This window comes from Mastomys coucha, unplaced genomic scaffold, assembly GCF_008632895.1.
Source record: "Mastomys coucha isolate ucsf_1 unplaced genomic scaffold, UCSF_Mcou_1 pScaffold3, whole genome shotgun sequence".
Taxonomy (NCBI): domain Eukaryota; kingdom Metazoa; phylum Chordata; class Mammalia; order Rodentia; family Muridae; genus Mastomys; species Mastomys coucha.
This window is the reverse complement of record NW_022196909.1, coordinates 2,942,854-2,955,923: the sequence shown is the minus strand read 5'-3', so window position 1 is coordinate 2,955,923 and position 13,070 is coordinate 2,942,854. Positions and strand designations below refer to the sequence as shown.

At 39.8% G+C, this 13,070-nt stretch overlaps 1 long non-coding RNA gene across 2 annotated transcripts in view; it reads left to right on the top strand.

The window, feature by feature from the left end:
• The first annotated feature begins 9,157 nt into the window (after nucleotides 1–9,157).
• Nucleotides 9,158–13,070, top strand: part of LOC116075242 — an 18,620-nt gene continuing 14,707 nt past the window's right edge. Inside the window, exons 1-2 of one of the 2 annotated variants that reach the window (XR_004112483.1) lie at nucleotides 9,158–9,208; nucleotides 11,808–11,978. This is a non-coding gene — a long non-coding RNA (uncharacterized LOC116075242). Of the gene's footprint in view, nucleotides 9,209–11,476; nucleotides 11,979–13,070 lie in introns of those variants that run through there. The other variant, XR_004112482.1, reaches the window with a different exon arrangement.

Sequence of the window (13,070 nt, the reverse complement as noted above, 5' to 3'; positions counted from 1 at the left end):
TGAGAACAGAAAACAGTTTTCCCACCTGTGAAGATCTATGAAGCCTTTGGGAATCCACACCCCCCTTCTCTGTCTGGCAATTCGAAACTCTTGAAGGCCTAGATATTTGGGAGACATGGTTAAGTGAAACTAATACGGCAGCAAAGAAACATCAGGCAGTACTGTGGACATGCTTTCTGGTGACAATCTAAAATGTTAGTTAAAAAATAAAAATAATAGAGAGGTAGGATTCCCCAGTTTGCTTCTCAGTGGGGATTTTTATGACCTTCAGTTTTTGTCTATTACAGGAAACTAGAAAATGTTAGTAATATTAATGTTAACAGTATTTCTGTGAACATTAGATTAATCATGCTTTTCAGTGCCTGGATTGTTTTGACATTTTAAACTACTTATTTAGAAGACTGAGGCAAGAGGATCGAACATGGGCCACACAGTAAAACTCTGACTCAACAACAACAAAAATAAAAGCTACTGATTAAGATGTGTATACGCGTCTGGAGAGATGCTTCAGAAGTTAGGAGCCTTTTTGCTGTACCAGAGGACGTAGATTTAGTTCTCAGAATTAGTAACCTGGTACATTCGGGCCTGCAAGGGTACCAGGTGCGCATTAGCACACACACATACAGACAAGCAAAGCACTCATACACATAAAAATGTCTAAAGAATATTTTGAAATATATTCCATTGTGTATAAATAAAAAATAAAAATGCATATAAGAAATTGTCCACCAGGCAGTGGTGGTGCATGCCTTTAATTCCAGCACTTGGGAGGCAGAGGCAGGTGGATTTCTGAGTTCAAGGCCAGCCTGGTCTACAGAGTGAGTTCCAGGACAGCCAGGGCTACACAGAGAAACCCTGTTTCAAAAAAAAAAAGACCATATTGATGTCATCTTACATAAATATACTGTTTATCCCTCCAAATTGTTTGTCTTTTTGTTTATTCCCATATATTCTATCATGTGTGTTCTTATGGTTTGAACAAAACAATTTTCAGGTCTAAAGGAAACTCCTTCCAAAAGACAGAAGGGACACATGGATATCTGCAGTGCCTATTGATGCATTAGAGCACATGCTGGCATCCAGGCCTTCTCTGTGTCACAAGTACCTGATCCACATTTCAGAGTCCATGCCTACCTGTTGACTCACATGCTTCCTTCCCTACAGCTGCTCATTCTGTTTTTAATTGTGCTATTTCTTAATCTCTCTCTCTCTCTCTCTCTCTCTCTCTCTCTCTCTCTCTCTCTCTCTCTCTCTCTCTCTCTCTATCTTCTCCCTTGATCTCGTTGTCTTCTCTCTGCCCCATTCCCCCACCTCCACATGGCCAGGTCTAGTCTTCTGGCCATGTTCTGTCTGCTACTTTCTTTCCATGTTTTGTTTTCTTTCAGATGTCTCTGGATATATTCTCCCTTAACTAGCCCATGGAGCAAATGGAGAGGCATAAATGAACCACTTTCCAAGGGTTCAAGCTTCCCCTGCCTAAATCAATCAAGCTGCTGATTCAACTCTCCTGATCATTTGTTTTTGCTAGCTTCTGACACCCAACATATTTGACTCCAAATTATAGAGTCTGACTTCTTTCCTCCACCTACTATGCTCTTCCATTGTGATACAGAACAGCTCTTAGTCTCTCTGGCTCCTTGGTACCCATAACATGAAAAGGCTCTGTCTCTCTGTTGGTACTCAGATACACATCATCTTAGAGTTGCCTGCTTTGTCGCTCTCAGTTGCTGTAACCCTCTACTGCCTCGTGGCCCAGATTCCTCTTGGAGCCTACTATTACTACAGAAGTCATACCAACCACCAGATAGGTTTTCTTACTCTACAGGGTGCCCATCACATAGAAAGAGATGCCTCTCCTTTGTAGTTTGGAACATTTCTGTCTGGCAAATGGTCCACTTGGGGATGCCCCAGATTGAAATTCTTGTCACCAGGGCACTGACCCTTCTCCATCCTTGCTCTCTCTCCCAGATGTTCTTCTATTCAAAATACTCCTGACATATATTTCTAATCTCTTCCTCCCTGGATTCAGAGATTCCATTATGTCCTGTGGCAAATGGCTTTGTTCTCAGTACCGGGCAGTCAATGGTCAAAGATTGCACAGAAAATTTTCAAATTCTCAAAGATTATAACAACTTCTACCTCCATATAGGCAAATGATCTCAAAAGTCTTTTATTGCTATGCTCCCTTTTTTTTTTTTTAACTTTCCACTCTTGAAAATCTATCTCTATGCTTCGTTTTCACTCTGCTCTCAAAATATCTCCTAAAACAATTGTTTAGACTCTCTTTATCTCAGAATTTGTAAATTTACTGGGTGTGGTCAAAAACATCTATAAAATCTGTAAGAAAATGTTAGCTTAAAATTGCAACAGAAGGTTTTTAGTTTTAAAAAAATCTGTATATTGGTAATCTGAATTTGCTACAATATATGTGTATGTAACTTGAACCAACTCTTGTTTAAGAAAGAAAATAGATTTGCTACAGCATATTGTATATGTCATGTAGGTTTAACTCTTGTTTAGAGAAATAGATGGTAAAAAGAAAAAGAAAAGCCTGATAGGCTCACCTTGGAATAAATAGTAACCATGTGGTTTGCTGGCATCTTGGCTGATGACTTAATCAGGATGGAAACCACCATGTGACTGGCAGCCATATTTACTAAGGTTAAAGGGGGTAATTACTATGTAACTTCACCACCATCTTGATTAAGATAATAAACCAAGGAAGGCAGCAACCATAAAATGTTTTAGTCCTACTGGGCCATCTGGTTTTCATAGTATCTCCTTTTAGAGTAAGAAGGCAGCACCATATTGCCAAGATATTTTGGATTAAGTTGGATTTTTGTATGATGACTTTTGTCCTGATACTAAAAATGTTATGTAAAGAACAACATGTGTTTGATGAGTAAAGTTTACAGATTCCGACAGTTCAACAGAAATTGACTTGAAGATGTATGTCTAGCTTTTTGTCTTTGCTAACTTTGTTAAACGTTAACTATTTGGATAAACTGAGCCATACAAGAAACTCATATTCTGTTATGGTATACTATGAAAGGATTTTATTTTAAGACTACAGGATCTTCAAATCTTAAACTGCAGTTTTAAGACTCAAACTTAACAGGGATAAAGCAGTAAAATCCTAATCTTATAAATGCTACTAATGCGTTATAAACTGTTAAAGATAATTAAGACATACAAGTAAGTTAATTGTCAGTCACCATGTAAATGATTCAATTCTTTAATGTGCTAAGAAATACACGTGTAATCATGTTAAGTACAAATGTAATTAATTTACAAGGTCAAGCTTTATTTAGCCTTGTGTGAATGCTATCATGGTTAAGCCTGAAGCAATATCTAAAAACAAGTAAAGTTTGTTTAAAGTCAGGTATATTTAATAGATTAGATGCTGTCCTTCAAACCCCTCAGAAAGATCTTCTGAGTATGGAATTTAAGGTGGTTAATGGAAAGAGCTTCCCATGATAGACAAAAATATCAGCATCCCTAAGAGTTCTTCCAAAGAAGATGATGGGACACAAACTCTACCAGAAGGACCTTGCCCACAGCCAGAACCCTGCCCAAAGTACAGTCAAGCAGGACACTGGAGAATTTGTTACCCCTCTTTGGCCATGGTAGATCATCATCCACAGGTAAATCTCGCAGGTCTTCTAGGCCTTGAAGTCTGTCTTAGTTAGAGTTTTATTGCTAGGAAAAGATACCATATCTATAGCAACTCTTATAAAAGAAGACATTTACTAGGGCTGGCTTACAGTTTCAGAGTTATCATCCTGGCAGGAGGTATGACAGTGTCCAAACAGACATGGCGCTGGAGAAAGAGTTGAGAGTTCTACATAGGATTCAACAAGAAGCAAAAGTAGACCATGTGTCACACTGAGCATAACTTGAACATATGATATCTCAAAACCCAACCCCAGAGTGACACACTTTCTCCAACAAGGCCACACTTTCTAATAGTGCCATTTCCTATGGATCAAGTATTCAAACACATGAGTCTATGAAGGCCATATCTATCCAAACCACCACAGAGTAAAAGATTAATGTTTCTCTGGATCCTCTGCCCTCAGTGAAACAATTGAGATTATCATGGAGGACCCTAAGGTAACCATCCATGTAGTGGGGCAGTCTCTGCCATTTCCACTGATACAGAGGCCATTTAGAGTATACTTTCTGTTCAGATTTATCCTTCTTGTATTTCCAATGGTATTGCTGGCAAGCTATACCCATTGTGGTTTAGCAGTACCTAGATCCCCTCCCCCTCCCAGCCTTTGACCAGCATTTCAGTCACCCTGGACCCTGACATTGATGTTCTAATTTCAGCTGAGAGCAGTTACAGAAGTGATTACATCACCCTTTTCATGAACAAAAGGCAGAAATGTCAAGTCCAAAAGACACTCTATTTCTCCAAATTCTAAAGGGCTGAAGGGACAAGTGGCTATCTATGGTGCCTATTAACATACCAGTGCATGCTGTCCTTCGGTCTCCTTCAGTATCGAAAGTACCTGTTACTCATTTCATACTCCATGCTTGTGTCCTGGCTCTTCTCATTTCCTTCCCTACCCTAAACTCCCTCCAGCTCATAGACTTCCCCCTTAGCTACTCATTCTTCTTATAACTCTGCTGTCTGTCTGTCTCACTCTCTCTCTCCCTCCCTCTCTCCCTCTCCCTCCCTCTCTCCCTCTTTCTCTTTCTCTCTCTCTCTCTCTCTCTCTCTCTCTCTCTCTCTCTCTCTCTCTCTCTCTCTCTCTCTCTCTCTCTCTCTCTCTCTCTCTCTCTCCTCTGCTCTTGCTACTCTCATAGCCAGGTCAGGTCTGATGACTACATTCAATCTACTATTTTCTGTCTAGTCTGAACTCTCTTAATGCCTCTGGCTTATTCTCTCTCTCCTACCTACAATAAAATCCATCCCCTTAACCATACCATGAAGTTTCTTCTGGACCTGACACTATATGTTACACTATGTGCTTGGTATGTAACCTGCTTTACTATGATTTCTATATATATTTCTGTGTCAAGAATATAGTCCTACATCATAATTACTGAAGAGTTAGTATTTTGTTGAATTAATAAAGTATAATATTTAATTTTTATTGAGAGTGTATGTCTAGATTGTTATTTAAGGACTAAAGTGGGCATCTTAAAGCTTATATTGTATGGATGACAATGTTTAAAAAGCATACTTTATAAGACTTCTAAAATTGCCAATTCCATGCATCCATCTTCTTGGAGATGGACCTGGTGCTATTTGTATTTTGATGCTATTCCGCTCTCCTGGGAGGAATTGTGGACAAGGAATGAGTCACATACTCAGGTGCCTTCTTGTGAACCAATCCCCTAATGAATAAAGGAACCAATCACTGGGCGAGTAAGAGGGACTTCCAGGTTGGATGGAAGAAGAGAGGAAGCAGCCCTCTTTGATGAGGACAAGTGTCTCCTGGTTTCAATGGCAGATCCATCAGGATTCACCACTGGAGGATTTAGATTTAATAAGTCTTACAAGATTAGGATTTTAGTTGCTGCATCCAGCGACTGAGTTACCATCATTTCTAACATAAGTTTGTGATGTATTTTCCCTCACATGGCTGCTTGTCAGGGTTCAAGAGAAAAAGGTACAACAGCAAAGAGTGGATTTGCCTGAGGTGCTCCACAAAGGTCGTGGGGGATTTGAAACACGGGGTTGGCATGGTAACAACCCGCCAGTGGGAACCTAGTGAGCTGAGTGGAAAGATTTTGGAGTTCTCAGTCAGAGTCACCATGAGATAAAAACAGGTCAGTCATTACCTGCCAGAGCATGGACAGCCAGGCTGCCGGGGCAGAGGCACAAGCTTGGAAATGTGACTGTTTTAATATGTCCGGCAACACCATCTGTCCCTTTCTTTCCTTTCAAAGGGCACAGAGCAAGGGGAATTATTGACCGGTTTCACACTTATGACTGAAGAGATTGAGAGAGAAGAGTGTTTCCTTAGCTGTGTGTTTTCTAGATATGCGTTTAGCACTTAGGAGGATCATAGACAGTAGGAGACTGTCACCAATCCTGAACTTTAAAGGGACTCAAATTCTTATCTACCAATGCTTTTCCATCCAGAAAAAGATCTACTTGGGCCTTTTGGAGCCACAAGTACTTGGAGACAAAGTTGCTTTGGCTACATTGAATCTTTCCATTGGTTTAAGATTCAAACCTTAGACTAAACTAAAAAATCATAAGTTAACACCAAACATCAGGCTTTGCTATGATTAATTTGTAAACATCAAATTTTCAATATTGTCCTCAACTAACAGGAATGGAAGTTTTCCCAAGTTATTGCTGATTCTGGCTCAAGGACAGAAAAAAAAATTAAATTCTCTTGGAATATACACTATGTAAGAAGGTGCTTGAAGCATGATCAGTTATACAGAAGTCAGTGAAGTTCCTATTGACCAAGTACCATATAGATTAAATATTAGAATAATGACAGTAATATATAAAATGGAAATTTATGAGTCCACACTAATACACAGTACAAAGCCTGATGATGAACTGGATATCTGTGTAGTTTCAAAGTCATTCTCAAAACAAGGACATGAAGGATGTATGAATAGGATACGTTTTCTTCATAATACATATGAAGAAGAATAGCTGCACAGCAAAGAAGCCTGCTCATACCACCATCAACAAGCTATCTAATAGAACACATCCAGACTACAACAAATAAGACCATCTACCACCTGGTGCCTTGGGAACTGGTACAGCTCCTTGGAATACTCCTGTGAAAGACACAGCTGGCTATGTCGTTAACTATGAAGAGACATCGGATGTGCTCACACTGAATGATATCTGTGAGTGCAGAGTATCAGATGACTTCTGCCTTAGTTGCACAAGTAAGATAGAGTATGTTTTTTCAGATTTGCACATCTGGCTTGTTTTGTTCCACAGATAGTAGCTGAGGGTGTGTGTGCTCAGCTCTGTTCTAGATTTTGGATATTCATCTTCAGCAGTGAGACAAAAACCTTGTCTTAAGGAACATATTCCAGGGTAGGTAATCTGATATTCTACTAGTAGAAAAAGAAGGTAATGTGTAAAACTGAACAATGTCATGAAGAAAATAAAACCAGCTCAAGTGAAGACTTTGACAGCAGGATGTAGAGAAAAAGGAACATTCCTCCATTGTTGGTGAGATTGCAAGCTGATACAACCACTCTGAAAATCAGTCTGGTGGGTCCTCAGAAAATTAGAAATAGTATTGCCTGAGGACCCAGCTGTACCACTCCTAGGCATATACCCAAAAGATTCTCCAACATATAACATGGACACATGCTCCACTATGTTCATAGCAACCTTATTTGTAATAGCCAGAAGCCAGAAAGAACCCAGACGTCCTTCAACAGAGGAATGGATACAGAAAATGTGGTACATTTACATAATGGAGTACTGCTCAGCTATTAAAAGTGATAAATTCATGGAACTAGAAAATATCATCCTGAGTGAGGTAACCCAATACAAAAGAATACACATGGTATGCGCTCACTGATAAGTTGATATTAGCCCTTTTGGGCTCTGAATACCCAAGATACAATTCACAGACCACATCTCAAGGAGAAGGAAGACCAACGTGTGGGTGCTTTGGTCCTTCTTAGAAAGGGGAACAAAATACTTACAGGAGCAAATATGAAGACAAAGGGTAGATCAGGAAAGGCCATCTACAGACTGTCCTACCTGGGGATTCATCCCATAAAATCACCAAACCCAGACATCACTGTGGATGCCAAGAAATGCTTGCTTAAAGGAGCCTGATGTAGTTGTCTCCTGAGAGACCCTTCCAGAGCCTTACAAATACAGAGGAAGATGCTCACAGCCAAACATTGGACTAAGGACAGGGTTCCCAATGGAAGAGTTTGAGAAAGGACTGAAGGAGCTGAATGGGTTTGTAACCCCATAGGAAGAACAACAATATCAACCAACCAGAACCCCCCAGAGCTCCCAGGGAGTAAGCCACCAACCAAATAGTACACATGGCTTGAGCCATATGTAGCAGAGGATGGCCTTGTCAGGCATCAATGGGAGGAGAGGACCTTGGTGCTATGAAGACTCAATAGATGCCCCAGTGTAGAGGCAGGAGTGGGTGGGTGGGAGAACATCCTCATAGAAGCAGAGGGAGAGGAAGGGAATTGGGGTTTCTGGGAGAGGGGGCTGGGGAAGGGGATAACATTTGAAATGTAAATAAAGAAAATACCTAATTTAAAAAATCTGTTTTTACATTACCCATACTCTACAGTGATTTTACAATATAGGCTCCGAATTCTGCCACTCATTACAATAAGAAATGGAATCTGCATCTCCACCCTTAAATTCTGGAAGACTTTTGTGACTCATTCTGTCAGCAGAGAGGAGAATGAAAGTTGTGAGGCTTGAGATGTATTGGCAAAGACTACAATATAGCTTCCTCCTGGGTCTCTCTGCTGGGGTGAATGCTCTTTGTACCCAACCAAGGTGTGATGAAGTCACACAATGGGAGAGGTCATGCACACAGGTACTAGCTAGCAGCCTGACTGGAGACCAGTACTGATGCCCTGTTTCTGGGGAAGCTTCAAACAGAATTCCAAATTCTGGCAGTGTAAGGCTGCAAATACTTAAGGGACCCAAAATCAGATTCAGTCAACATCCAGAGCTATGAGAAATAATGATAAAATGAGAGATGTCTCCTAAAGCCACCAAGTTTTGTTATGATTTATGTTACATTCCCTCTTCACTTCATCCATAGGACTTCTGGCAGCCTATGCTTAGGGGCTAACACCTGGGAGATAAGACAGATGCTCTCTGTTGACTGTTTGTGGTTGAAGAAGCCGCCTGGTCATACCCACCACCTGAGTACACCAGCCAGCCAGCCAGCCACCTGAAGATCTTCTGAACCTGGGGACTTTGGCACCTGAACTTTCTTTGTAGTGTAATCTAGAGACTTGTTTTCAGTTTCCCCTGTGACTCTAAAAATCCTGGTTTATTCTCAGTAAAGTGGAGCCTTGATTGGGACGCAACTTGGCTTCGTGCTTTCTCTTTGCATTTCAAACCCTTTATTTTAGGTCCTTTATTCCCTCCTGGCTGATGAGAACCCCGTTTGTGAAACTGTGGGCAGTTTCAGATGGCGCCTGAATGTGGACTCAGGTATGGAGGATTTATAAGGGACACACTGTCAAAGCAGGGCTCTGCCTAAAAATTCAGAAGGTAAGAATAAAAGGTCGTACACCATACTGCATGGTAGGTAATTTTGATGCTAGCACTAGCCTTATTTTTATATTAGTATTGCCGTGTAAGAAGGGTACGACTGGGGTAGGTTGGATTGGCGCTGACCGGTGTATTAATTCACCTAGGGGTGTGACAGTAAGAATGGGTTTGAATGAGTCAAAAGCAGCGATACAGAGTATAAATAAGTTGCTTCAGACAAGAGGAATCAGAGTGGAAAAAATGCATTGAAAGATCTCTCAGATGAGATAGAATCTTGTTGCCCATGGATTTATGAAGTAACTGATTTGAATAAAATAACATGGAAAAAATTGGAAAAGCTCTAAGGAAAAATCAGGCAAAAAAATTCACTCTCCACATTTGGGCACTCATGAAGTACATTATAGAAGAGAGAGATAGAGTGTCAGAAAGTGAATTGAGCTCACAAGAATCAGAGTTCAGATACAGAAAAAGAAGAGATTCAAAATAATTGTTTAGAAAGCAGAACTACTAAGTCTTGTGGAGAGGAGTTGCTTTTATCTGTTACTTCTAGGTCTACTATGACAGGAGAGAAGGATCAGGGAGAATCACAATTAAGTAAATTAGAGTTTGAAATCAAGTTGCAGAAATTGACTAAGGAGTTGAATGAACTAAAGGTGGTATCAGGCAAAAGAAAGGACAGCAATTTAGAGATGTGTCAATTGCCTTGAGAGAAAGCAATTAATCAGGCTAGAGAAAATGGGCAAGACATTTCAGGAGTCCTAGTGTTTCCTGTAGTGGAAAGGCTTGATCAGCAGAATTAGAGAATTAGACAATATCAGCCTTTAGAATTTAAGGTCATAAAAGATTTAAAAGGTGCAGTTGCTCAATATGGTCCAAATGCCCAATTAACACAGGCACTATTGAATAATGTAAGAGAGTCAAATTTAACACCTCAAGACTGGAGAACTTTATGCAAGGCTATACTGCAAGGAGGTGATTTTCTGCTTTGGAGTTCAGAATGGAGAGAATTTAGTAAAAAAAACAGCTGCGCAGAATGCTCAGTCAGGTAATCCAGAATGGAATATGGATATGCTCCTGGAAGAAGGGCAGTATGAACGAAATGTTAGGCAGATTGAGTATCCTGTTGGAATACATGCACAAATTGCAAAGGCAGTGAGACAAGCTTGGATTAAATTACCTACGAAAGGTGAGATTAGTGGAAGTCTAGCTGCTATCCAGAAGGGCCCAGAGGAGCTTTTTCAAAATTTCATAGCCAGACTACAGCAAGCTGCGAGCAGAATTCTCAGGGATTCTCATACGGACAGTCTGTTTATTACACAGTTAGATTATGAGAACGCTAATGCAGCATGTAAGGCTGCTATTCAGCCACCCAAGGGTAGGATGAATTTATCTGGATATATTTGCCTTTGTGCAGATATTGGACCTTCTTATAATCAAGGACTGGCAATGGCAGCTGCATTGCAGGGAACTATGGTTCAAGGGATTCTGATGCAAAAACAGGAGAATAAAGGATGTTTTAAATGTGGTAGTATGAATCATTTTAAATATCATTGCTCTAAGATATTAGGAGCCACAAACAGGCAGCAGTCAGGTGCTGCCCTGGGAATCTGTCCTCATTGTAGGAAAGGGAAGCATTGGGACAGAGACTGTAGATTTTAAAAAGGCTTTGAAGACAATACCTTGTCGGGAAACGAGTGGAGGCGGCATCCCCAGTCCCCCTTCCTAAAACAACAGGCAGCATATGGGGCCATGAGGCTGCCACCCAGCCAAGGAAATTCGTCTTTGAACTTTTCAGGGCAACCCTAGGAAGTGCAGGATTGGACTTCTGTTCCACCTGTCACACAGTATTAACACCAGAAATGGGAGTACAAATTTTACCTACTGGAGTCTTTGGGCCCTTGCCTACAGAGGCTTGGGGATTGCTTATAGGGAGGAGTAGCTCAATTGTGAAAGGACTGCAGATTTATCCAGGTGTTATTGATGGTAATTATCAGGGGGACATTAAGATTATGGCTGCTTCACCTCGTGGTGTTATTACAGTACCTGCTAATCAGAGAATTGCTCAGCTTATTTTAATTCCTCTGTATCCAATGCCTTGTAATTTTGTTAAAAAGGAGAGAGGAGAGAGTTGTTTTGGTTCTTCTGATGTATACTGGGTACAGTCTATCACTAGCAAAAGACCTAATCTTAAATTAATTTTTGAAGGAAAAAGTTTTGAAGGATTAATAGATACTGGAACTGATGTGACTATCATCAGAGGAAAAGACTGGCCCTCAACTTGAGCTTTGTCTGAGACAATAACTCATCTCCAAGGAATTGGTTATGCCAATAATCCAAAACAAAGCTCTAAGCTTTTAACCTGGAGAGATGAGGAAGGTAATTCAGGACAAATTCAGCCTTATGTTATGACAAATCTGTCTGTTACTCTGTGGGGAAGAGATCTGTGGTCACAAATGGCTCTTGCTCTGTGCAGCTCCAGTGAAATAAACAGAGGTCAGAACAGGACATTAGAACATCTGGAGACCTTAAGCCTCATTCTAATAGTAAAGATTTGAAGCATTTTCCATAATGGTCACTATCTTGCCTACACCCCATGCAGATAAAATTCAATCGATGAATAATATTCCAGAGTGGGTTGATCAGTGGTCGTTATCTCAAGAAAAGATAGAAGCTGCTTCTTTGCTAGTGCAGGAGCAATTGGAAGCAGGACATCTGAGGGAATCCAATTCCCCATGGAATACGCCTATATTTGTCATCAAGAAAAAATCAGGTAAATGGAGATTGTTACAAGATCTAAGAAAGGTAAATGAAACAATGGTTGTTATGGGAGCATTGCAAACTAAATTTCCATCTCCATTGGCAATTCCAAAAGGATATTATAAAATAGTTATGGATTTAAAAGACTGTTTCTTTACAATTCCTTTGCATCCTGAGAATTGTGAGAGATTTGCTTTTAGTGTTCCAACTGTTAATTTCAAAGATCCTATGAAAAGATATCAATAGACGGTCCTTTCTCAGGGAATGGCTAATAGTCCTACATTATGTCAAAAATATGAGGCACAAGTCACTGATCCTATAAGAAAAAAATGGCCAATGACATAATTGCCCATTACACAGATGATATCCTATTAGCAGGAAAAAAAATCCTCAGGATGTACTTTTATGTTATAGAGACTTATAAGTTGCCTTAGATGAAAAGGGATTGCAGATAGCTCCAGAAAAGTTGCAAACTCGGGATCCATATAATTATTTAGGATTTACACTCATGAATCAATCCATTATTCCTCAAAAGATATTCGTAGAGACAGATTAAAAATCTTAAATGATTTTCAAAAATTATTAGGTGATATTAATTGGCTTCATCCCTATCTAAAGCTTATTACGGGAGAATTGAAATCTTTATTTGATATTCTCAGAGGTAATTCTGATCCAAATTCTCCTAGATTTTTAACTAGAGAAGGAATGTCAGCTTTACAGCAGGTAGAAAGAGCTATTGAAAATCAATTTGTTACTTATATAGATTATTCTTTACCCCTGCATTTGTTAATTTTCAATACAGCTCATGTTCCTACAGCATCGTTATGGCAAAAGCACCTCTCATGTAGATACATTTAAGGGTGTCTCCTAAGTGTAATATCTTGCCATATTATGAGGCAGTAGCCCATATGATCATGCTTGGTAGAAAGCAAGCACTGACTTATTTTGGCAAGGAGCCAGATGTTATCATTCAGCCTTTTACTTTAGAGCAAGATTCCTGGTTAAAACAGCATAGTACAGATTTGTTGCTTGCTCAGATAGAATTTCAGGGAATTATAGATAATCATTATCCTCAGGATAAACTGATAAAATTCTTTTTTTTTTT